At 44.4% G+C, this 27595-nt stretch overlaps 1 protein-coding gene across 1 annotated transcript in view; it reads left to right on the forward strand.

Annotated features, from left to right (window-relative positions):
* The window catches only part of UBE2E2 (ubiquitin conjugating enzyme E2 E2), a 281781-nt gene that overhangs the window by 150313 nt on the left and 103873 nt on the right, over positions 1-27595 (forward strand). The window lies entirely within an intron of this gene.

The raw sequence follows: 27595 nt of genomic DNA on the forward strand, positions 1-27595 counted from the left end.
GCTGGCCTAGTGTGAGGTGTGAAGACATCCGGAAGGAGGCATGGCAACTGGGCAGCAGTCACTGGCAAGATCCTGGAAGAGATGGGAGCCCTTTGGGGTGAGATAAAGCATTGCCTACTCTGTGGCTCAGAGAATGGAGGTTGCAGAGGGACCCCCTGCTCTACTTTTAAGGGGGGCTGAGCCTACCTGGTGGACCGGGAGGGCGGCCTGCTGTGGGAGGGAGTGTTGGGCCTCTGGGGTAGAGAGGAGCCAGGTGGGATGAGGGAGAAGATCCGTGGACCTCCACTGCTGTCTGTCGGAAACTTTATCCCAACAGCAGAGTGAAACTAGGACAAGGTATAAATCAGACAATGTGCAAAATTACGTGAGACGGACTACCAATCTTTAATTTTAAACTCTGAACGAAATGAGGAGCCGCTCTCATCACAGGCAGCAGCACACACTCTCAGGACTTCTTGCTGTGAGACCCGGTGCAGTCCCAGGCAGAATGTCAGCAAGATCCTCTCCTTGTGGACAATGTGTACGGACTGAAAGCAGCACGATGATCCCTTCCCAGCTGAGCTCCAGTCAGAAGCATGACTGCCCCATGTTAGAGGAAGAGTCTTCATGGATGAACGGGCACACTCATAATGGGTCGCAGTAGGAATTCATTCTGAAAGGGACAGGGTTTGAGGCTGGGAGCCCTGGAAATGATAGGGTCAAACCATCTGTGTAGTCTGTGTGTGTGCCAACTGCCTGAGCTCAGCTCACCTCTCTCGACTTCCAGCTGTGTGGCCTCCGGTGCGTTATTAACCTTTAACCTTTTATTTGTTTGTGTGGTGATAGGGGCTGGTGCGTGGATGAGGTCAAAGGAAGTATTGAAACAGTGTCTGGCTCCTGTTGAACTCTTAATTTGTCGGTGGTGGTAGTGCTTGCCTCCATACATATTTGATAGTTCACAGGCCTCGGTGAACATTAGACCCAAGCAGAGAAATTATGAAATGCTGCATTCCACTGCCAGAGAATTGATTAAGTGTAGCCTTGGCCAGAGCAGCCTAACAAAAGCATGGTAATTGGCTGTAGCTAACCCAGGAGCTTCAAAGAGAGACTACAGGAAGCCAGTGTCAGTAGCAGCTCTTATGGCCGTGGACTATGGTAAGATAAGTGGTCCCTTGGGGAAAATAATCTGTTTGTATTTTTATAGAGAGCTGGAAGTTGGAGTGCAGACATTAGAAAGTCTTGCGGTGGATGCCTGCAGCGTAAGCAGGCTTGCGCCAGGCTTTCCTGGGAAGCACCATTCAGAGCTCCAGCCTCTTGTCAGAGAATGCCTCACCATAGAAAAGTTTGCTCAGGACGTTTTTGTGTAGTATGACCAAAGGCCACTTGGGGCCATTCAGTGGGCTGTTTGAAGAGGGATGTGCAAAGGTGTCTCCAGGAGAGAGGGAAGGACGGAGCTGCCTGAAGAGTGCTGTCCACCAGCCAGCTCTCTCTTGTCTCAGCCAAACTCAGGCAGCAGCAAGCACCCTCCACTGCACTGCTCCTATAGTTCGCCAGTCTCTGGCTGTCATCTTTCTACTTGGAAGGCCAGGCTTTAAGCGCCTTGTTTTCCAAGTTAGATTGTAACCAGGGTGTGCTCAGGAAGCCTTCTGTTTGCCTGGGTCATCGTTGGTGAGCAAGCACTGTTTAGCCACACAGCGTTCATGTGAAATCTGCACGAGCACCTTTGTCCTGTCCTAGCCTTTTTCGTGTTGCATGTAACAAGTAGTAGAGAATAAGTCAGATCCTAGCACGGCACTTTTATCTATTAATGGAGAAGGTTAATATTTCAGCTTTTTAGCTTTCATATCCATCCTTTCTCATGCGAGGCATCAGACCCATTTATTCTGTTTGAATGAAATTTACCTTTTTCTCCGGACTCTTCCTATCTCTCCTTCTAACTTTACCATCTCAAATAAATCACCACAGAATAAATCTTGTCTTATAAGGATAGAAAGATAAAATCTGGTCATTAAACATAAAAACTTTCTTCATGTCTAAAAAGAACCTAGTGCTTCTGAGGCCGGGAGTAAAATCTGAGTCACAGCTGTGAGTTAATCATGCAGTTCAGCTTCTAGCTGAATTCCAAGTATTCTGAGATGTTTTAATATATTAGCCAGCGTATTTTATATCATCTAAGAATTGTGCAAACACTGGGGAGGATGTTTAATAGAGCCTGATGAATGGGCTGGAGAGCTGTACGTGCTAATAGGTCCATTCATCGGCTTCTGAGAACGTGGGAGACATTGTGACAGTAATCAGCGAACATCGGCCAGTTTTTTCTTTTACCACCTTCATGGGGTTAGGTTTTCTTTAAAAGAAAGTAACTATAAAAATACAGTTTTTGTTGAAGCCCTCAGCAACAGGACATATGAGCTGAGGTAATGACAGGACTCCTGTGGCACCTCGCAGTCCTTGCCTCTGTCAGTTGGCAAAGCTGAAGTAGGAAGAACACACGGAGGCCGTCAGAGAACTGCATTGAATTGACACTGCTGTCTGCCTGGTCTCTTGAAAACCAGCTTTGTAGTTTGGAATCGCTTAATGGCTCCAGCATTTTAAGTGGCAGTGGATACTGGGATGGGAAGATGACGCAACCTGCTTTTTAGGGCAGTTTCCCTTTCCTCCCTCTCCCCTTCCCCCACCTCTCACCCTGCTGCTCTCTGGGGATTGAGGCTGGGGGAGGGGAACACAGAGCGAAGAGGAAATAGTCAGCTTTGTTACTGTTTAGATTACATTTTGGTTTTCATTATTAGCTGTGGTCACACAAGATTTGATCCAAAACTCAAGAACGTATAAATCCTGGGGCTGCCCTGTTTGGAGCATGGATACAAAACTGAGCCCTCCTCGCTGACAGACAGCCACCTCCCCTGAGAACAGGGTGGGCTAATCATTGCTCTAGACTGATCAGATTGCCACGTGGGGAAAGGTGCTTGGCAAGAAGCCCAACAACCTGGGTTCCCAGGACCCACATGGTAGAAGGAGAAAACTAAAATTGTGTTCTGTGACATCTATACTGTATCATGTCAGAGGAGCACATAGATGATAGATAGATAGATAGATACATACATACATAAATACATACATACACATACACACACATACATACATACATACATACATACACACATATATACATATTTTTAAAAAACAAAATCAGTTGCCCTGCACCAGAGCCATGCTTTGCTTTGATGCATGATTTGAGTCTAGCCTGCTGCTTAAAAGATCTGCCTTCAGGCCACAGGGAAGACATCAGGAGACCTTGTTTCTCGGTTGTAGGAAGCAAACCCTGTGGGGCTGGAAGTGTGTTGCTCAGTGGTTGGTGCCTACCACGCACAGAGACCTAGGATTGGCCTGCACTGGAAGGAGAAGAATTAAACACATAAGATGATAGACTGACCTCGGAGTGTCCAAACAACCTGTTCTGCCCCTTCCATACTGCTTCCTCTTAAGGTTGCGTCTTCACCCAAGAAAAGATGCAGTTGTGGGTTTCTGCTCTTGTGAAAAGTGGGCCGAGTACAGTGGATTTTAATCTTTAAAGACCCCACAAGTTCCTCTTTTCTTTCCAAATATGTGTTTGTGTGTGCACAGATACGTGTGTGTGTGTGTGTGTGTGTGTGTGTGTGTGTGTGTGTGTGTGTGTGAACTCAAAGTCAACTCTGAATGTTAAACCCCAGAATGCCACCTACCTTGTTAGAGACAAGGTCTCCCATTGGCCTACAGTTCACCGGTCAAAAGCCTCCGTGCAGTATCTGCTTCCTCCACACTGAAGACTGGGGTTATTAGAGGTTACAGGCCTACATTACCATGCCTAGCTTTTTATTATATATATAGTTTATTTTTGGGCTCTGTGGATGAAACTCAAGTCTTTGTGCTTGCTGAGAAGAAGTTTCCTACTGAGCTGTCTCTGTAGCCCTCTCTGCTGCTTCTTAAGCTGTGGTGTATGGTCAGCTATTAATTATCTTGTTTTTTCTAAGACAACATTTAATAAAGTATCTCATAAACTATAAGCTTACATTATGTATTTACTATCACATCTGACATCTTTAGATTTCTTTTTAAAAATATCAAATGGGAATGGGGAGGTGGCTTAGTTGGTAAAGTGTTTACTCAGCAAGCACAGGGACCTGAGTTCAGATCCATGACGCCCATGTAAAAGCCAGTCACTTGTGCAACACGCCTGCAGTCCCAGCACTGAGGAGGACAAGGCTGAGGGTCCCTGGAGTCCACTGACCAGTTGGTCTTGTCAGACTGCATCAGTGAGCTCCAGGCTCGGTGAGAGATCCAGCCTAAAACAAGATAGAGAATGATGTGATAACTTAAGCTCTGGCCTTCACAGACATGTACACAGACTATGTGCAGGAACCTGTACATATGTACACACATAAACTCACATACATAACACATGCAAATACAAAATACCTTTCCAGCAAGATTAAATTAGGACCAACACATTTGCTGATGTCTGGGAATTACTTTGTTTGTGTCTAACACTGTATGGTTTACTGTCTTATTGTCCATCTGAGTAACTGAGCACACTGAAGGCTTGGGCCCACATCAGGCTGTGCTAGCCTAAGTAAGGGCATTGTCAGAAAAGTAGTTACATTGTGCTTAGTAGTTTAAAATATCTTGAATTATAATGTAGCCAGGACGGCTACGTAGTGTATTGCAGGTGGGGAAATAAGTAACAGCTAGAACCTTACACTATAAAGTTATCCAACAATCTCATAAATAAATGTTCTACAACTATACACAGAACTCAGCTTTGCAGTACTTTCTGTAAAATGTTCCCTATATATTATCAGATGTACCAACTCCACAAGCAGTGTCAAATTCTAAATGTTATGTGAAGAAAGGGAATGGGGAAGAGTACAGATTGCCACAATTTATCCGGAGAAACCACTTGCTATGTGATTAGTTAGTGTTTTAAGATTGTGAGCCAAAAAGAACCATAAAGTACAGATTCCTGTTTGTTCATATAAATTGTCTTCATGTTTAATAAGCAAAAGGTGGAATAAAGAGTCCAGCATTTAAAATACATTTCTATAAGTGATTGTTGGATTTGACTCGAAGCTGGGTGATTTTAAGGGTTTTTAGTATTAGTAGGTTCTCATCCATAAAGGTTTCCAGCACTCACCTTTTAGCAAAGTACTATTGTAAGTCTCTGTGTAGTCCCAGGTTTTCCCTTTTTACCTTTTGTCCCAACAATTTTAGTACTAAGACCATCCCTCCCAGATAAGCAGTCTTCTTGGTTCGGAAGTGTTTCCTGTCCAGGTAGCACACCTCAGTACCTTGAGGAGTGCGCTCACTAACCCCTAATGAGGGTCAAGTACACTGGGGATTCCTTTGATACAAGATCTCACACCACAGCTCAGGCTGACCTGGAATCTGTGTGAAGCCCAGAGTAGTCAAACTCCCAACAGCACCCCAACCCCAGTCTCCTAGGTGCTGGGATTCCAGGTGTGAGCCAGCATGCCTGGCTGCTCTGCACTGTTGTGTAGATAAATGACATTACCGGGACCTGTCATCCCTGTCCTTGTCTTGCCCTGGCTTTATGAAGTGCTCAGTTTTTCTTTTTCTCCTTGAATTGATGAAGATCAGTACCAGTTGGTGATACCTAGTTTTAATGAATCAGAACATGTGATGTGTAAGTGTTGGAAATATTGTACAATTTTAAGAACCAAAGAACAGAATGCCTTTTTTATTTATTTTGTTTTTTGTTTTTGAGACTGAATTTCTCTATGTAGACTCGGCTGTCTTAGCACTGCCTCTGTAGACCAGGCTGGTTTCGAACCCTCAGAGAGTCACCTGCCTCTGCCTCCCAAGTGCTGGGATTAAAGGTATGATTCCCCATCACCACCAGACTTGACTTTCATATTTTAAGCAAGCCCCAAGTGCTGAGTCTGTTTAGTGCTCTCAGATGCCTCACCCCAAGGGAAGAATGAGTGAGGTACCCGGCCTGGCTCACCTGGGGGCTTCCCCTAGGTGTGTACAACAGTTGAGAAAGAATGAATAAATGCACATCCCGCCTTGCTCTGTTCAAGAACTGTTGTTAAAGTGCACATGGACCAACAACAATGATAATGGCTAAGGAAAGCAGAAAGGCTTCTTTGTCGTTCTCATTTGTGTTGAAATGACTTCTCAAAGCTGCATGAACTCCTAGCCTGTGTTGAAGTATTCTTTGGGGGCATACAAACAGGGGTTTTGATAATCTGGAGCTAGTAATGCGCGCTGTCTGAAGCTAATGGAGAGCACAGTACAGCCGCTGTTGGAGCAGAAGTGACTGCTGCTGAACCAGCTGATACACACGTGAGCAGTAGCTGTTCTGCTTATTTTTATTATAGGCTTTATGACTGCGCAGTTTTCCTATGTGTTAACAGTAATCCACTCCAAGCTAGTGCTTAAATAAGTATTGAATATGATTGAGCCAAAGAGCTATGCTTAAAAGGTACATTCTAAAAAATCTGAATGTGGCATCCAGTTACTTACTGACATAGCCAAGATTGTGGCTCACATCCAGCTCTTAAGGGATAAAATATACTCCAGTATCAAATGGATTTTGAGAAGAATAAATTTCGCATGCCAAAAAGACGATTGGAGTGTGTGCTTCACTAAGCCAGACAAAACTGAAAGTCAGATCATTAATAGAAAAAAACAAACAAAAAGCAAAAACCATGCTGAAAATCCTACAAAGGGGTTTCTCCACCCCACTTCCAAGATTCTTTTAAGTCTGTGTATGGGGGTATGTGGACACATGAGTGTGAACACACAGAGAAGGCAAGAGAGGGTATCAGATGCCCTGGAGCAGGAGTTGCAAACAGTTGTGAACTGCCTGACAAAAGTGCAGGGAACCAAACTCAAGTCCCCTGCAAGAGCAACTTGTGCTCTTAACCATGAGCCATCACTCCAGCCCCATTTTATAGATTGCAATTTTTATTCTGATGACTATAAATAAGATTATTTGTTGTGTAAATTTCCAAGTCCCTAAATACCCAAGTACACATAAACACTGAAAAAGCATAAGTTACTGAGCTCAGAAACACTGTAGATTCAAACAAATAGGGGCAATTGAGATGTAAGTATGAAGAACAATAAACTAGTGGACATTCTCTTAGGGTAAGGATTTGTTAGCTTCATTTTCACTCTGATCTCAGAAGCAAACTTTCTTTTTCATTTGCTGAAAACATGAGGCATTTGCATGCAGTATATTAGCTTTTAAAAGGTATTTTATTGTAAAAAGTTAGTTTGCATATCCCAGTTCATGTAGTGAGAGTATTATTGAACTGAATGTTCAGTATTCTGAAAGCAGTTTTGTTTTCCTATCTGTTTGTATCCTATAAATTCTTCTTAGGGAAGTGACTGCAGGGTGGCTAGAACTGCTCTTTTTAATTAGTAAGCCAGATGGCTTTTTAATCAAATCTGGTCATTTGGTAACTTGCATCCTACCTGTTCTTTTAAACTCTATTATTAATTTTAACAGTATTGGTTTTAAATGAGTAGTAGTTGTTACAGTGGCAAGAGAAAGCAGTTGTGTAAGATGCTGCTGGTGAGACTGGGAGCCAGTGTGCACATAACCTGTAATGGAGTGTCAGTCTTAACTCCTAGAACAAGGAACTTGGAGATAAAAACCAAGCCAGTTTGGCTGCAGGCTAGTTGGCTGATGCTGGAAGTGCCTCTGGACCCCTTGGCAGGGGATGGCTGAGTACTGCACATCTGCAGACCCAGAGAGGAGGGCGTCAGCTGGCGCCTTAACAGGTTCTTTGCTAAGGAGAGCTGTTGAGCTGGAGTCCATTCCACTGGACCAGAGTAGAGAGAGGGACCTGTGGGTTAGGCCATTGGCAGCTGTGGCAGGTGTCAAGGTAGGATAGCACTGAACATTAAACTTTAAGTTTAGGTTGGACTTCTCCTTAGATTCACTGCCCTTCTAGCTCCAGGGACCAAGTCACCCACTGTATTTCTGTTTTGCTGATGATCATGTTCCTATTTTTAAAATAATTGGCTTAGGATTTCTTAACTGATGAAACACAATGACCAAAAAAATAAGTTGGAGAGGAAAGAGTTTATTTGGTTTATACTTCACCTCACTGTTCATCATCAAAAGAAGTCATGACAGGAGCTCAAACAAGGCAGGAACCTGGAGGCAGGAGCAGATGCAGAGGTCATGGAGGGTGCTGCCTGCCTGTTTACTGGCTTGCTCATCATGGCTTGCTCAGCCTGCTTTCTTATAGACCCCTGGACCACCAGCACAGGGATGGCACCATCCACAATGGGCTGGGCCCTCGTCCATCAGTCCCTATAGGCTTGCCTACAATCCGATCTTACAGAGGCATTTTCTCTACTGAGGTTCTCTCCTTTCAGATAACTCTAGCTTGTGTCAAGTTGACATAAAACTAGCCAGCATGATAATATTTTTTTATTCTTTGAAAGTGTCATACATAGCCAGGTGTGGTAGCACAAGCTTCTAATCTCAGCACTCAGAGAGGCAGAGGCAGGTGGATCTCTGTGAGTTCAAGGCCAGCCTGGTCTACAAAGTAAGTCCAGAACAACCAAGGCTACACAGAGAAACCCTGACTCAAAAAACTGAAAAAAAAAAAAAAGAAAGAAAGAAAGAAAGAAAAAGCAGTGCTATAGGCGCGTACAATATGTGATGACTTTATCTACCCATCACTAACTCCTCCCCACTCGAGGTGCTCCCACCTGACCTCCCTCCCAGCCTCATGTCTGCTTTTGATTTTCTGTCACTAGTAACCCAGTTTGCTGTCCACGTGGGCATGGATATGTGGCCATCCACTAGGACACAAACAACCTATCAGTGGCCACATCCTCAAGTGATTCTCCCTCCTTCAACAGCTGTCAACTTTGGTCAATTTTGAGCCTCTGCATTAAGCGTTGCATGTTGGCCAAGCTGAGCAGAGCACAGCTCTCCCCTGGGTCCTCTGCTTCCACAGCAAAGGTGTGCACGCTAGCTCTGATCCCTGTTCACAACTTTCAGTAACTGAGTATTTATTTCCAATGAGCATAGACTATAGCTTCTGTTGATTTAAACAAAAAGCACTTTTACTTGAAAGATAATTCCAGGACTTTTTCCCCCTTAAAAGAAAGATGAGTGTAAATCCTAGTTATATCTTGATGTCGAGTTTTCTTCTACATAGATTTTTTTTTCTTCTTTCACAAATTCTGCCCTACCACCACCACCACCACCTCACCACCCCCTGGTTTTTGTTTTTTGTGTTTTGGGGGGTTTTGTTTGTTTGTTTGTTTGTTTTTGTTTTGTTTTGTTGGGTTTTTTTGAGACAGAGTTTCTCTGTGTATCTCGGCTATTCTGAAATTCACTCTGCAGACCAGGTTGGCCTAGAACTCACAAAGATCTGCCTGCCTCTGCCTCCCAAGTTTTGGGATTAAAGGTGTGCACTACCACCAACTGGCTACATGCTATTTCCAATGGGCCATTTCTACACCCTTGGCAGCTGTGAGGTAACAGTGTGCTCTGCTGTCTCTCTACTTGTTTCCTAAACCTTGTCCTCCCCTCTCACAGTAACATCCACTCCATTTTTTGATGCAAGTAGTAAATGTCCCGTAGTGTGTTCTTCAGAATAGTGTGGGCTGGATGCTAGGAAAAGGGAAAAGTATTGATTTTTATGAACTGGTTTCTGCCATTGAGACTCACAGTAGACTAGAAATGAAGGCTACATATAACATGGAGGTAAGTTAGGGCACGCAGAGCCCAGCTCTCCTGCAACCCCTGCCTGGCCCACAGCTGGTTTGAAGCCTCACCTGCTCCCTGTCCTCCTGTCACTTGGCTCTGGCCAGGTTGACCAGCTGCCTTTCCCACTTATCACATACCCCAGCTGGTTCCTCCTTCAGAGCCTTTGCCCATGTAACCTGTTTCTGGAACATTCTTCCCTTCATGGCTGTTTGTCTCCTTGTGGGCCTCCTGCCAGGTTTGGCCGTAACAGCCAGCCCTGTATTCTACACACAGCATTTCCCCGTCCCCATTTGTTACCTATGGTATTTTTCCTATGTATTCTTAAATTCTCTAGGCCAGTCTGCTAATCTGTAAAATGAAAATCTCTTGTTGGATGCTAATCATGAGAATCCCACAGAGTGTTTCTGGTCACTAGTGAAGTGTCTGTCTTCTTTTTTAAAGGTGAAGGAAGTGCGCCATCATAAGTCCTGTAGGAGTGAGTCAGAAAGGAGACGGGGCCTCAAGGCCCCGAACCACGCAGAACCTCTTTGCAAGGACAGGGCTGCTCCAGGCACCACTTCTTCCTCTTTGGGTTTCTGCCCATTTGGTTCTTCTGTCATGATTCTGACCTCAGTCTTCCTCATATTGTAGACTACTTGTGTGTTCTCACAGAAGGGAGCTCCTTACCCTGGCCCTCTGGCAGCGTGTTAGCTACTATGGACAACTGGCCATTTATTTGATCAGTATAAGAAAAACTGAGAGGTGCTGTGAAGTCAACAAGTTTAAATGTGTGTGCTGTGGATACAGGGGGACAGAGCTCTCCAGACCAGTCATTGGGAATGCACTGGGCAGTCAGGGCAGGCCAGCACAGCGCACTCTTGAATTGGCTACAGTTACTTTCAAGACGTTGTAAAGCATTGTGCCAATTTCTGAGCTGACACTGTGGAGGCACAGGCATGAGCCAGTGCAGAGTCCCTGGGCTTTTTTTAACTTCATTCAGGTGAGACTATAAGGAGTGGAGGGGCAAGGACAGTGTTTGAGGCAGGCTCCTGGAAGCACAAGGAAAATGATGGGAAGGGCCGGGGCTTAAGGCTAAGAGAACACAAGGTCTTTTCACACTGAGTCAGGGGAAGGGAGGCTGAAGTCAGGAGGAAGGTGACAGAGCCATCCCTGAGCTTCATTCTGTGGAGATGTAGGAGCCTGCTGAAGGGTTGAGCAAAATGCTGACAGCAATGAGACTCAAAATAAGATCTTAGCTCCTTAGCTCTTTCAGATTCCACGCATGTGTGTATTTGTGGCATGTGCGTATGCTGCATGCTCACTTGTGCGTGCACTTACAGAGGTTGTAGGTTGATATTGCTGTCTTCCCCTGTCACTCGGGACCTTACTTTTTTATATAAAAGGTCTCTAGGTGAAGCATTTCACCTTCCCTGGCTGGCCGGGAGCACTGGAATGTGCCTGTCTCTGCCTTCCCAGCACTGGGGTTGCAGACAGGACACTGCTGGGTGCTGGGTGCTGAGTACTGAGTGCTGAGGATCCAAGTCAGAGCCTCATACTTGCCTATCCCTCGTTGCCCAGCCCACACATTCTTTACATCTAAGTTTGAAAAGGTCTGAATTAAAAGGTGAACAAATGATATGCCAGACACTTTTCACAGTAGCTACCTTGGTTACTTTTCTATTGTGCTAAGAGACCCATGACAGAGGCAGCTTACAGAAGGAAGAGTTTATTGGCGCTTACAGCTTCAGAGAGTGAGTCCATGACCATTGTGGCAGGGCATGCGGCAGCAGGCAGGCAGGCAGGCGTGGCACTGGAGCAGTATTGAGAGCTCACCATAAGTATGAGGCAGACAGCCAACTGAGGATGGTGTGCGCATTTTAAAACCCCAAGGCCCACCCCCACTGCCATGCCTCTTTCAACAAAGCCACACCTCCTAGTCCTTCCTAAACAGTTCCACCAACTGGGGACCAAGTATTCTATCGTATGAGCCTATAAGGCCATTCTTATTCTCACAGGGGTAGTTCAGTTTTGACCTTTTGGCTGGGAGGAAATTATTGGGATAGACAGTTGATGGCTGGCAACCATTTAGCTCTTTGTGTTCTTTAGTTGATTAATAACTAGGATATTTAAATTTGCCTTTTCATCATGTATTATGCATCATGGATTGAGGTATATTTACTAAATTAGTTATTGTTACCTAGGGCCCTGCTCCCATATTAATGGAAGGAAGAAGCAGCTTACATGACTTGAGCGATTTGAACTATATTCATTCTGAAATCAAAATAATCAGAATGTAGGCTTATAACTGTCAGGTTTGCCACCACAGCTACAGATTGTCTAATAACCATTCCTCGGTGTTCCTGTAAACATGGTTGAATAGTAACTATATCACACACTGCTTAACATTTATTGTCTTTATATTAAGATATTATGGACTTTGACCCAAATATTTTAATGCTAAATTATTCCACGAGGAACATAGTCTGAGGCAAGATTTACCCAGTTACACTTACAAATAGGTTTAGAAGAAGAGAGATTTTCCTACCTCTTGACACTGGATTTACAGGGTTTTACTTTTTTGAAGGCTACTGTTTATGTAGGGTACACCACACAGGATAAATGTTCCCCAACCTGTTCCCAGGCAGCTGTCCCCTCCCCTGTGGCATGTGGGCCTGCTGTTGGCCCAAGCTTCTGGAAATGGAAAAGTACAGATACTTTTGCTTCAGTAAATTAAGTTTCAGCCAAAATGCATTTCACTTACTTCCCAGTGCCCCGTCTGGAGGGTAACAGAGTGCGGTAGCCAGCAGCCCATTCTGTTCTTGACCTTCTCAGTTGGTGTGTTCAAGGCCCTGAAGCCTCCCAGCCCCAGCAGTCCCTCTGGGTGAGTCGCTGGTGGACGTGAAAAGGCTGTGGTGTTCACTGCCAGGCATTCTTGTCTTACTAGACTGGGTGCTTGAGAAGATGTAAACTATTGATCTGTGTGATCTCCCAGTTAACATTTTACCTCAAAGTCCTTAAACAAAGCCAAGTTCATGCAGTGAGCAGTGAACAAAAACTGTGTTTCCTGACAGAAAGGAAATGGGCACAGGTCGTGCCAGCCAGATAAACCTGTCAGTGGTTTGAAGTGTAGAGCCGTTAGGGGAGATGCAGAGACAAAGAGTAAAGTAAGAGAAAACTAAATGTTTCCATCTAGTCAGTTTGTATACTACTTAGAAACTGTAATTGGGGAGAAATTGCTTTCAGACTAGAATAACCCTGAGGATCTGAGTTATTGTTTCACTAAGATTTTTCTTTTAAAAGAAATCGTAAGAAAACAAAAGGATCCTGGAGAGGTGGCTTTAGTGGTTGAGAACACAAGTCTGATTCCTCATACCTATGTCAGGCGGCTCAACTGCCCGCGCGCGCGCACACGCGCGCGCGCGTGCACACCCCACCACCGCCACCACCATTTAAAATAAGAAAGGAAAAGGGTGCTGTGAGCAGGTTACTGCCAGCTCACCTATACCTGCCCTCCCACTCCCCACATCTGTCCTGTTCCCACACCTGTCCTCCTGCCCCCACACCTGTCTTCCTGCCCCCACACCTGTCCTCCTGACCCCACATCTGTCTTCCTGCCCCCACACCTGTCTTCCTGCCCCCACACCTGTCCTCCTGCCCCCACATCTGTCTTCCTGCCCCCACATCTGTCTTCCTGCCCCCACACCTGTCTTCTTGCCCCCACACCTGTCTTCCTGCCCCCACACCTGTCTTCCTGCCCCCACACCTGTCCTCCTGACCCCACACCTGTCCTCCTGACCCCACACCTGTCTTCCTGCCCCCACACCTGTCTTCCTGCCCCCATACCTGTCCTCTTGACCCCACACCTGTCTTCCTGCCCCCACACCTGTCCTCATAACCCCACACCTGTCCTCCTGACCCCATGGCTGTCCTCTTGGCCCTTTGCCTATCCTCCTGACCCCACACCTGTCTTCCTGCTGCCCCTAAAGAGAGATCACACTTGCTGACCCCAAAGCCTGCAGCTGGCTATTTAAATCCCAAGAGACTCATTTACTCAAAGCCAAGTCCATTATCTCCTCAAACTAGAAGAAAGTTGAAAGACTAGTGACTTTAAGAAACTCTGGTCACTGTCATTGTAGAATTCTGAAGGGATACTAGACTGGTTAGGTAAATGCTGAGTCCTAGGTGTGCCAGGGGCTTTAGGACCAGTTTCAAACTACTGAAGCTATTCTGAGTGCTTGAAACATACAATATAGACCATTGTCCACAGGACTGGGAGGCAGCTGTTGTGTTGTTTCCATAATATGGGACTAGGAATTGCTGGAGTATATCTGCCTCTGTGTTTGTGGAAGGACTGAGAAAGGAGAGCTTGGTGTGTGAAGCCCATGCCGCCATCTTTGAGTAGGGCAACAGGGTACTACCCAGTCCTACAGACCACATCAGGGCAGCCTGTGGCTCAGACTGACGCTCCTGTGGCTGAATCAAGCCCTGCATTCATCTTATGTTAGTTCTGATGGTAGCACATTCTGTGCTATCTCTATGATATCTCTATGACATGATTTTTAAAAGGCATTTGTGAGTTGTACAACACTTGGGACATTATTAGGAGCCAATAATTTCATATATTGTTTTATTTAATTTATTAAACACAGAGACAAAAATTAGAAATGCCTTTTGGGACCTTTGGGATACTTAACATTTACCCTTGTTGTGACATTGTGTTCAGGGATGTTTTATATTTAAGCATGTTATTATAAAACATTCCTTTGTAATTTAAATTGGAGCTCTCTGGTGTTCGCATTGTTAATTGTAAATTTAGATGTTAGTTCCTGGCTTTTCTGTAGTTGTATTGTAAGGCCTGCTACATAAATAACACCTGTCTAGAAGTGAAAGAATGAGTATATTTTTAAAATAATGCCTGGATGTGGGGATGAGGCTCCACCTCAATGCCTTGAATGCAGGAACCCTGAGTTTAGCCCCCAGCTGAAGCAGATTACCCTGCCACCTCCATGTCAATGTAATCAGCTGACTGTCTCTCGCCTCCTTGGATTAAGGTGCAGCGTCCAGTGCAGGCAGATCCTGTGCTTTGCCTTTCCAAGGGGCAGCAGGAGGCTTCCCCATGACTCTGCTGAGCCCGTTGTGTCAACTCTGCAGTAGCCTGAGTGGGAGGCTGGCTGACAGCCACGGAATGAGTCACCTTCCAGCTCCCTGTGGACAGTGGAGATGCATTGGTAACATTTGGTGCACATCTCCTGGTAAACATTAAGACACAAAAAAAGCACCCAATCTGTATCTGATCTGTTTTTCCCAGGGTCCTGATCCTGCGGTAATTCTCTGATATTTCTTAGGCCCCTGTCCACACAGCGAAACCACCTCCCTACCTAGCAGTCAGGGATAAATATTTCTTGGGCCATTTCCCCTTCTTTGATGCACATGAACAGGCACAGGGCTTTGGCTGATCTCAACCTGCCAGGCTTTCTTTCCATGGCTCTGAATTAGGCTACAATAGAGCAGCAGCCCATTCAAAGCTAGGTCTGACTTCCTTTTTCTTGTCACTAGGTCATGAAAAGGGAGGTGCTGCAGATATGGGAATCCAGGTTACTTTTTTTTTTTTTTTTTTTTTTGGTTTTGTGGTTTTTCAACACAGGGTTTCTCTGGGTAGCCTTGGCTGTCCTGGCCTTGCTTTGTAGACCAACCTGGCCTCGAACTCATAGCAATCCACCTGCCTCTGCCTCCCAAGTGCTGGGATTAAAGGCAATCACCACCACGCCCAGTGCCCAGGTTACTTATAAATGTAATTTTCCCATGCCTTTTAAACACATGTAGGCCTAATCCTATATACCATTTTCAATACAGTGCCTACTGGCTTTATGCCCATGAAACCAGTGGAGACACAGCACACAGGTGCTCCACAGCCTTATAACATACCAGGAACTTCTTAAACAGAATGTTGTTTTCTATCACAAAAATCCAGTAAGATGCATGTTTTTATGCATATTGTCCTTTGTCACTGTGTAGCCGAGGCTGGCATCAAAGTCACTATGCATCCCAAGCCTACACTGAACTCACGATCCTTCTGTGTCAGCCTCCAGGGTGCTGCACCACTGTGGCCCGCTGTGTGGTGTCTTTTGTGGTGCTTGCCAGATACTCCGAGAATCCATTGTCTGTGATGGACAAGTCTTGTGCCCTTTGATCCACTGAACACAGAAGTACCTTGGTCTGGGCCTACTAGCAAATACTCTCTGGTGCTCATAGTCATCTTGGCTGTCTCTAGTTATAAAGCATTTATGCACAGCCTCTCAAATACATAGCTGACCTCTTTCTAGATAGTGAATATGAACTTCTGAGGGTCTGTGTCACTCAGAACTCCCTTAAAAATCTAAGACGCATGCCATATTCCTTAATTTGTCTGAGCATATGGAATGTGGGTTGCAGACTGTTGAGGTTCCTTTCCACTTCTTGGTCATGAGGTCAAGATACTGTGTAGTTGTCAGCGTAGTGACATGTGAAGATGAACTAAAGCAAGCTGGAGAGGTGGTGGTACTCCAGGGCAAGGCAGTAGGTGTCCCTGCCAGCGTGACAGCGATCCGCTTTTGATCTTTCCTGCTATGGACAGAGAAGAGAGTGCTCTCTGTCAGTACCTAAGCACGCAGTGCCAGACACTCTCTTAAAACCCTCTAGCTTGACAGCTGTCATCAGGGATGCTACCAGTTTCAGCGTGTAGGTCTGTCTTAGGGTTTTATTGCTGTGAAGAAACACCATGACCAAGGCAACTCTTATAAAGGACAACATTTAATTGCAGCTGGCTTACAGTTTCAGAGGGTTAGTCCATTAGCGTCATGGTGGGAAGCATGGCGGCATGCAGGCAGACATGGTGACAGAGAAGGAGCTGAGAGGTCTACAGCTCGATCAGCAGCCAGCAAAAGAGGACTGTGTGCCTCACTGGGCATAGACTGAGCGTAGGAAACCTCAAAGCCTGCCCCACAATGGCACACTTCTTCCAACAAGGCCACACCTTCTCCAGCAAGGCCACACTTCCTAATAGTGCCACTACCTGTGGGCCAGGCATTCAAACACATGAGTCTATGGGAGTCATACTATTCAAACCACTAGAAGGTCCATATCCATGTTTTTATTCCTAATGCACTAGAGACCCCCACCTCTCCATCAGTGGGTACTTGGCAGTGCGGCCCAAGTGTGCATTTATTCCTAGCATGTACATTTTTGTTCCCATTGCCTTCTCAGTCTCAGGTAGAGTAGGTGGTGGTGGGGAGGGGCAAATTCAGAGGCTTAGATATATACAGCTTTTTTTCCCTCTCTCTCTCCCTCTCTCCTCTCTTCCCCTGCCACCCCCTCCCTGTCTCTCTCTGTCTCTGTCTCTCTTTCTCTGTCTCTGTCTCTCTCTGTCTCTCTCTCTGTCTCTCTTTGTCTGTCTGTCTCTCTCTGTCTCTGTCTCTGTCTCTCTCTCTCTGTCTCTCTCTGTCTCTGTCTCTCTCTCTCTCTCTCTCTCTCTCTCTCACACACACACACACACACACACACACACACACACACACACACACTTTCTCTTTTAGTAGTGTTTATCCCAATGGTGGTTCATATTAACGTTTGTGCTTTCTCACTGCCAGTCTCCACTTAGGTGCCGAAGGTCACGTCAGGGCCTGACTTATGATTTTCCTTTTCTCTCACTCAAGACCTGGTCACAGATGGTATAATTAATTGCTATTTAGGCAGTGAATGGCTAGATGACAAAAAATGGTGAGAGAGAAAGACAACTCACCTTAAGCATCAGAGCCACTCACTGGCCTAAAAAGCTGATTTTAACATTTCTGTTCATAGTCAAATGCCCATCGATATTACTATTGTCCACACAGATATATGCATATGTGTGGATATGCTTGTGTGTGTGTGTGTGCATACACACACACACACACACACACACACACACACACACACACACAGAATGTCAACAACTTGGAAGAATGTTCCCAGGGCAGTGGCTAAGGCTCACTCTGAGACACACAGAGGACTGCATTGTGGAAAGCAGCTGCCCTGACATAAAAGGAAATCCCACAGATGGGGCTCTGAGTGGGAAGATGGTTCCATGTTTGTTTTACTCACATAATCTTGTCTGGTGCCTATGACCAAATATCCCAATCTCAGTGAAATAAAATAGGCATGCATGAGAAGAACTCTCTGTTGTTTAATACGGTGTTCTTTTAGTGCTTCACTAAATGACAGAGCCATTTTATGGCCTTGAAACCAGACATTATATAGATATAACACATGTGATCTAATCTGTGGATTTTAAAAAGACATTTATTTCTCAGGACAGACAGCCATGTAGTTCTACATGACATGGAACATTCCAGCCCCTCTCCACCATGCCTTGGGTAGGGATACAGGTGCTGCCGTATATGGCAACCTCAGCTGTCTTCACAGTGGTTCGTGCTTTAGAAAGCATAGTTCTATCTCAGGACTTGAGCAGCGCTGTATATAGAGTTAGATAGTGCTGTGACGGGGAGAACTGTTCTGTGTAGAAAGGCTGTGGCTGTCCTTGGGGTTCGCAGAGTACCTTCTGCCTTTAAAACCACGCTCCCCACTCTAAGGCAGTTTTTTTTTTTTTGTAATGGCTAAGCCTATTGTGAATAAATTTTTATCTGCGGATATCATTGTGCTTGTAGATAGACAGGAAGCCTTGCAGAATTTAATTTTGAATGGGTCTGTCTGGGTCAATGACCTCATAATCTTTTCAGAATGACTTGGCCATGAAGCACTGGTTTGCCCCACCTCTAGGAACTTCGGTCAGCTACTGAAAGGCATGCCTGCCTTTCATGTTTGATAGAGATCTTTGTTTCCACACCTTTGGCAGCATTTTTATCTCTGCTTATACTGGAATTGTTTTCATAGTGGTGGTGTCAAGAATGCAGTTGTGTAACCTGTGTTTGCAGATGTGAGCCTTCCTTTACCTGTGTGGTTGAGGTCAGGACGATTCTGTGCATTATAAAACAAGTCAGTTTTCTTGTTGCCGTGCCAACCTCCTAACAAAAGCAACTTAAGGAAAGGGCTTATTTTGGCTCGTGGTTTGAGGGGACACATTCTATCATGGTGTGTATGGCAGGGTGGCAGGTGGCTACTTTGGCAGCGGGAACATGAGGCTGTTTGCTCACATCTCATTGGAAAAGAAAGCGGAGAGAAGAGGGTGTCTGTACTCAGCTTGCTTTCTCCCTTTGTCCTTTTTATTCAGTTGTTGACCCTATTTCATTGTGCCACCCACATTCATGGCCAGTCATCCCCATCACTTAATTGTTCCTAGAAAAGTCCTCAAATATGTACCTCATCAGTCCCCTGAGTGTCTCTTTATCCAATCAAATTGACCATCAGAATCAACCATCACAGTGTACTAAATTAATATGTTCCTCATGGGCAGTATGCCCCAAGTACTCCAATAGCCAAGTGACTTTTAACAGTAGTATTAGCCACTTGGCTTCCTTCTCTGTATCAGATTGAAAGATACCGTTTATACTCTCATGTGGAGCATAACTTTCCAACTGAAGACTCCTCCCTCCCTCTGTCCTTTCCTGCTTACTACAGTATAGACAGAGAGCTGCAGCTGACAGGAAGCAGAATTGCTGATGTGCCCCAGTTATAAAGCTTAAACTGGGAACATTTGAAGTGACTGTCACAGAGCTCCAGAACATGCCCTGGAAGGCATCTTACACTGTCTGTGGTTGTACCTAAGACAATGCCCTGGAAGGCATCCTACACTGTCTGTGGTTGTACCTAAGACAATGCCCTGGAAGGCATCTTACACTGTCTGTGGTTGTACCTAAGACAATGCCCTGGAAGGCATCTTACACTGTCTGTGGTTGTACCTAAGACAATGCTCTGTTCTTCTCACAGAAGTAGAAAGCGTGGGAAACAGAAGGGTTTGTGAGGAATTTTAATGTTAGTTACGATTTTAGATGTCCATCAACTGCTTCCATGGATTTCTTAGAATTTCTTTGAAAAGGAAGAAAAGCCTTAGCTCTTCTCGTTTTGTTGGCCATTTCATCGATATTGTGTCTTAGGGTTTCTATTGTTGAGATGAAACACCAGGACAAAAACAAGTTGAGAAGAAAAGGGTTTATTTGGCTTACACTTCCATGTCACTGTTCACCTTCAAAGGAAGTTAGGGCATGAACTGAAATAGGAACCTGGAGGCAGGAACTGATGCAGAGGCTATGGAGGGTGCTGCTTACTGGCTGCTCCCCCTGGCTTGCTCAGCCTGCTTTCTTATACAACCCAGGACCACCAGCCCAGAGATGGCATCAGCCACAATGGCTGGACCCTCCCCCATCAGTCACTAATTAAGAGAATGACTTACAAGTCTGCCTGCAGCGCAATCTTATGGGGGCATTTTCTCACTTGAAGCTCCCACCTTTCAGAAGACATTAGCTTGTGTCAAGTTGACATAAAACTATCCAGCACATTGTGTTTACTATCAAATTACAAAATGGTCAGATGGATGAAATTTGAATGTTTAGTTCAGTTTTCAACTCTATTTTTTAAGCTTGGTTGCATTGAGAATGGGGTGCAGTGAACTGTGCCAGCGTTCTTGTTTATTTCGTAAACCACTACCTATTGCTGATAATTAAAGAGCAACTATCCTTATTTTTTATTCTGATCAGAAAATCTATTACCTGGTCCAATCCATCTGTGCAGCATTTAGTAAAAGCTAAGGCTTTCATACAAGTCCAAGTCAGCTGCTGCGGCTGCTCCCGGGGGAGCACTATGAGCACAGGCTAGCTCATGCTTCTCTCATAATCATACTGAGTGTAGCTCAGAGAACCTTGCTTGGAGTTACCCAGATAGTTGAGTAAGCAATGATGGTGACAGCTCAAAGGGACAGGCTATGAAGCTGGCCAACGCTGAAATTTACCACTTTTTCACTGGCAGGAACTCCTCTATTTGGAAGGTTCCACCAGTATGAAGGCCTCACACTGGGGACCTTCACCTAGTGAGGATGTACCTCTGAACTGAGGAGGAGCTGCTGTGGTCCCTGGGCTCACTGCTAACCTAACGTGAGTACAGCAAGAGCCTGGAGCAGTTGTACTGGGTTTTGGTGGCTCTGTGTCTGATAGGAAAGCAACCTGGGCCCTTTTGTTTCTTCTCAACAGCCTTAAAAGGAGATAAAGCCTCTGTTTGCCCATTTCTTTTTCTGCAAGTTTAATTTAAAAAAAAAAAAAAAGCTTGCTGCTCTTTGAGAGGACCTGAGTTCAGTTTCCAGCACCCATGTTGGGCAGCTCACAACCGCCTGTTACTCCAACTCCAAACAACCCAGCGTCCTCTTCTGGTCTCCATGGGCACTTGCACATGCACACGTGCCCACACAGAGGCACAGATGCACACATGCACACAAGGGGGGGGCAGAGAGAGGGAAAGAGATTGATTTATACACATAAGTAAAAATGGGATCTTTTTGAAACATTCCTGGCTGAGAAGCTGTGAGCGCTGGTTGGCTCCACGCAACTGTAGACTTGTACAGAGGAGAGTGTTTTGTGTAGATCTTTCTGCATTGGTGGGAATGTGCGAGGCTGTGCTCTCAAACACAGTCAGCATCACCCCGGGGGAACGGTCAGCACTTTAAATGTAGCTGCGGGCAGAATAACTTACCTTTCAGTTTTATTGTGATGAATCTACTTTGAACTTCGTTTACCATGTGACTGATGACTACTTGGTGACAGCTGTGTTTTCACTGCTCTGTCTGACATCTCTGCCCCCTGAGATGTTCTGCCTATGACTGCTTTGCCTCTTTCTCCTTAACACCTTAGAAGATGAGCCATGTATTAATCATATATATGATGCTCTAAGGAAAAAGAAAGTTGTAAGAATTTTCATTTCAAAATTTATTCATCTGTATTGACCTTATATAGTTTAATTATTTTATGATACTAAGAAAATTTACTCAATCTTAAAATTACAGACTAATATCTATTTAAATATCCCAGGTTTATTTTCTGCTTTACATATTTTAATTGAAGCTTCAATATATATCTATATAGAGAGAAGTAATTACATGCATTAAAATAACCTTTTCATTTTATTATTCCTTTTTAATGAGACTATAAAATACAGTGCATTAGTGCGGGTATGCAGCATAATATGACAGAACATGAAAATTAGCGCTCATTATTGCATGATTCTTGGAAGTCTCAAATTTGGTTCTTATAGGTGAGTTACTGAAATTGTAAGGTTTTTGTTTGGGGAGTTTTGTTTGTTTGTTTTAACCAGCTGAACAAATACTCTTCCACTTCTAGGCCATCAGTCAAATTTACCTGTATCAGAAAATGCTAATAAGGGAAAGTACATGGAGCACATGGGAGCTCTCAGTGTTTGAGCTTTTTTCCTCAATGCAAAATCGCTTACACTAGAGGCTGTGGTGGTTGTACATCTGTAACGTCTGCACTGGAGAGCTACAGGAGGAGGCTGTGAGTTCCAGTCTGGGCCACATAGTGAGATTGTCCAAAAAGCAAAATGAAAGCCAGGACCGATTGGCCACAGAAAAATCAGGCACACTGATTGCCTCACCATCTGTTTGGCTTCTCCACTAAGTGGGTAGGCATCCCCTTAGTGGTTGACAGGGATTTACATCTTATCAATGGAGTCATGAAGTATTCCAGATATTATCAGTTTTACAGATGAGACAGTGAAGGGTGATCTGAGCTGGTCCCTTAGTCAGCATTTCTATGGCTGCAGTGATGTCTCTCTCTAGGAGACTTCGCTAGGAGATCTGATCTGGGTGTTGTCACCTGTAGCAGGACAGCCTGGACAATACAGAATCCAAGCACCAAGCAAGCCCATAGTCAGTAATCAACCACTTTTACCGTGTGAGAGGCAGAGATGCTCTTTATTACGTTCTCATATGAAGGATATGTTCACATTGTCTTGATAAGAAGTGTCTATTTTGTCTGTTTTTTAAAACTACGTTTTCATTTCCTGAAGATAGCAGAATGAAAGAGATAAGAAAGGGGGGAAAACCAGATGCAGCTGCTTGTCTCGAGATAACTTTGTAAGGAGCTCACAGTGGTGTGTGGCTTGTAGTTTCTAATGAAATTACTACAGTTGTTTAAGCATCATATCAGTTAATTAATGTCATTCTTCTTGGATGTTAAGTTTGGTTGTTAAAATTTAAATACTGGAAAGCTATCAGTTTCAGCATTGTGGGCCTTTTAGGGACTATCTTTGAAAGACAATATGAAATTTTTAAAAGACGAGTGTTAGTGGTCTAGCTGCAAATTGTTGAAGAGGGAAAACGTTCTAGCTTGTGTGGGCACTTTTGGTGCCTGTGTCTCCTGTGGCAGACTTGCTCAGCATCATCAGGCATATGCGGTGGCCACATAGGTCTGAGGCTTGCTTGTGAGCAGTGTCTTAAAGCACATGTGCCACAGCTGTGCCCTGTTCTCACAGCCCTTCTGTCAGTGTGTGCGCGTTGGCAGTTCCTTTCCCAAAGACTTCCTTCCTTGCTTGGTGTGTATGCACCAGAAATTAGTCTCCCAGTTGACTCTGTTGAGTTACTTGAATTTGAAAGATAACGTTTTCTAAGGATGTGTATTAAACACTGTTACTCTTTTTAGATTTTTTAAAATGTTATGTGTTTGGGTGTTTGCCTGCATGTATGCCTATATGTATCCTACATCTATGTTTGATGCCTGCGGAAGTCAAAAGAGGACATTGGATCCTCTGGAGCTAGACTTGGGGAGGGTTGTGAATCACGTTTGGATGCTGGGAACCACATCCAGGTCCTCTGCAAGAGAAACAAATGCTCTTGCTGCTGAACCTTTTTTTTTTTAAAGACTTGATTGAAAGGCATCGAGCAAAAGTTAAGTTTTCAAAATAAGGGAATCTTAAATTTTAGTGAACATTAACCAGTTAAATTTTAAAAGATTTTTATTATATTTAATTATCTACAGTATGTGTCTGTCTACACATGGAAATGTGCATGTGAGTGCCAGTGCCAATGCCAGCAGAGGCCAGAGATGCCAAATCCCCTAACGCTGTCAATACAGACAGTTATGAGCTACGTGATGTGGGTGCTGGGAACTGAAATTGGGTCCTCTGGAAGAGCAGCAAGTGCTCTTAACTGCTGAGACCCCTGTCTAGTCTCAGACTAGCTGAATTTTAAATTTGGATTCCTGACTTAAAATAACACTGTAACTTGAGACAGTTTTTTCTTAACCCCAGATGGTGTCACTGGAGGCATTGCTTTGCTACTGTACAGTCCTGTTGGGCATAGGAAGAGGAAGCATACGTCCCTGGTAGAAGGGTGACATTTTAACTCTCATTCTGCAAAGGGCAAGAGGCAGACAGCAGGAGCTCTTGTGGGGCCAGGAAAGGGAAGGGGCTCGTGGACCCTGATTTATTAAAATGCCTGTGACCACACAGCCCCAAGTTCATCTCACAAATGGAGGTACTCCATGAACCCTTTCTTTTCTTTTCACTAAGATCCGCCCCCCCCCCCCCCCAAAATAGCATTTCTCTGTGTAGCTTGGCTGTCCTGGACTCGCTTTAAAGACCTGGCTGTCCTGGAACTCACAGAGATTCGCCTGCCTCTGCCTCCTGGAGTGCTGGGATTAAAGGCAAGCACCACTGCACCCAACTACCAGCTGTCACTTTAAAACAGGATACTTAATAAAGTCAACAGTATATTAAAGGAATGATATATAGTATTTAGGCCATCGGCATTGAGAAAGTGACAGCTCTACACAAACCTTAGAGACCTGTGTGTCTTTCTGTATCGAGGTGGCCTCTGGTAGTCTCTGGTTAGTATGAGCCATTTCAAAGATCTCAATTAAATCCTCTAGTTAGAGTTGTGGTACTTTCTATATATTAAAAATACTGAATTTGGATTAAAATAAACAGTATCTTTAAGTTTATCCTATTATGCTGGAAATTCAAGTCATTAATTCAGTTCTGCTTCTCATGATGATCACACTATATCTTTAATTTCGTTTATTTGTTTGTTTGGGGTTTTTTGTTTGTTTGTTTGTTTTGTTTTGTTTTTGGCGGCAAGGGGGAGATTGTGGGGATTTTTTTGGCTTTTTTAAAAAAGAGGTTTAAGATAAATATGGCTTAAAGAAAGACAGAACAAAATCCCAAGGTATTACCTAAAAGACGGCTGGGAGCATCACAGAGCGCTTGGCTGACACGCATGCGCCTCTGGGCTATATCCCAGGTGTGGTGGCCCTCCTGCAATCAGGGTGGCGATTTGAAAGCCATCGTTGGCTACATAGCAAGTTGCATGCATCCAGGCTCTGCTACAAATGGGCCATCTCAGCACCAATTACTTATTTTAAAAGGAAAACTAAGATTTGTTGAGCACTGTCTCTTTTTATGTAGTAATTTCTCCTTTGAAAGTCATATAAGTTAAAAAGACCAGAACTGAGGTGGACACAGAAACCTATACCTTGGGATAGTGAAAGTCCCTACTGTGTGCTTTTATGAGTCTGAAGAACCTTGAAAGTCATAGTGAGTGATGAATGAGATACTATGACTTTATAAAAACAAACAGTGAGCACACTGGTCATTATAGATTTCTCTAATCCTCGGGACTGCCACTCCCCGTTGGAGATATGCTTGCACACTGGTGTGGGAACACAGTGCCAAGCATGCAGCCCTCCTTCCCAAGCTCATGGCAGTGGTGACAGCCACCCCCTCAGAAGAATAAGCATTCCTGTTGTGAAGTGGCCTCAAAGTACTGCTTCCTCTACTCTTTCACCTCAGAGAGAGGCTGCATTTCTGGGATAGTTACAGGTTCTGACAGTCACTCCACTGATCATAGGTTTAACCTGCAGGCAGAACAGGCCACTGAAATCTATAAGAGAGAAGCTTTATTTTCCTCACTTCAGTTCTGCTTTGACTTTCTTTTTATGAGATAGTATATTTTTAGATGGCCATTGTGCTCGCTAGTTTTATATCAACTTGGGACAGGCTTGAGTCATTTTGGAAAGAGAGGGCTACAAGTGAAACAATATCCCCAGCAGGTTGGCCTGGGAGCAAGCCTGGGAGGCATTTTCTTGATTGGTGAGTGGCATGGGAGACCCCAGTTCACTGTGGGAGGTGCCTCCCTGGGGCTGGTGGTCTCCTAGGTCTAAAGAAAGGAGGCTGAGCATGCCCTGAGTAGCAAACCAGGAAGCAGCACTCTGCCTTCAGGTCCCAGCCCTGTTTGAATTCCTGCCCTGAGGGCCCTGGAAGATGCTGTAAAATGAAAGAAACCCTTGGCTCCCCCAAGTTGCTTTTGTTCATGGTATTTTATCACAGCAATAGAAACCCTAAGTAAGATTCCCATTAACTACTCTAAAATTTAATTAATTTTAAGTGTATTACCCTTCTTATCTATATGATGAGTTTATTGGTTATTATTTTATAGCATAATTTTTTTTAGAGTTTATTACTTTAGAAAAACAAGATAAACAAAAACATTAGAAAAAGAATACTTAAGTCTCATGTTCTGTCTTGTACCCTGAGTCTCATCCAAAACTATAAGACCAAATTATAGAATAAATTGTGAGGAAACCTAAGACAAGAGCAGCAGGCTAGAGAAAGGGATCCAACAATGCTGGGGAAAGAGCGATCTTCTCAGCGGTTTCTCTTCCAGCAGACCCATGCACAGCGCCCCAGCCTGCACACAGCTGGTCCTTCCCCCCTGTGGGTGCTGTCTAGGTATGCTTCGCCCATGTCGTGCCGAGAGAATGCACCTAGAGTAACAGCCCTTCCTTCTAAAGCTGTACTTGAACTAAGAAAAGCCCCAAGCTTCTAAGCCAGTTCTTGATGGCGTACAAATATACTTGCTCAAGTTAAACACTTCTGATATGTCGTTGTATATGGTACTTACTGAACTGAATAAAAATCTGAGTTTAGCTGAACTGCACTCAAAGTCTGACCTGTATGAAAAGTCTTAGAAGCATTGGCAGGGACCTGGGAGAGTATTCCACACACGTTGCTGTGTGCTGTACTGTTACAGGTGTAGCATTTCTGTGCAGTCACTGACACGGAGAGTGGGGACTGCCTTGTGTTATCTATCCAGTCTGCCTACCTATTACAAGCCTAAGGAAGGTTTTGTTCTCACTTCTTTTGAGATGCATGAAGCTTTGCTTGCAAAGCTTCCCAGCATGCAAAGGAAGGAAGTGGAATGGAGGTGTGATTAAACAATTCACTGTACAGGTTAGCTGGGGAAAACACAGTTTGCATCTACCAGCGGGAAGGAATGCCAGTGAACTGGAAAGCACGATGCTAGGCAATCGCCTGTGTCGAAACGTTTGGCTGTGATCATTCAGATTCCATCTCATCACTTTGTAAATGATGGCTTGAACTACATTTCTATTTGGCTTCAATTTTCCACCTTAGTTACATGGGCACGTGTATTTAAACTGAACACAGATCTGTGGTCACACATTACTCGCCTGTTATGCTTTCAGAGTTTTCCAGATGTTCTTATCGAGCACATCTGCCCTGTGGGAGTCTATAAGGCTACTCTTTGGCTCCGAAGAGCATTCTTTTAAAATGAATCTTTGTTACTCAGTTATTTTGTAGCTAATAAAATGAGCTTTTTCTTCTGCAAGACTTCTTGTAAGCCTACCTGGGTAAATGAAGATAAAAGATTAAAATATTAGTGATAAAACTTGTAGCTGATAGACATTGTAAAGTATCCCCATAATTTATTACACAGGCATTAAGGGCTGTGTGATTGATAACTTTTAGCTCATCTCCAAAATATAATTATGAGGAAACAAGTCGAGGTAGATAAACCTTTGCCTTGATGGAACAGCACTTAAGTTATCCAAAATTTGCACAAGAAAACAGGGGGGTGCAGCTGTGTCCTGGGGAACCACACACCCCCAGGACCACTGTGGTAGCCCTCCC

Source organism: Acomys minous (assembly GCF_964271855.1).
Source record: "Acomys minous genome assembly, chromosome: 9".
Taxonomy (NCBI): domain Eukaryota; kingdom Metazoa; phylum Chordata; class Mammalia; order Rodentia; family Muridae; genus Acomys; species Acomys minous.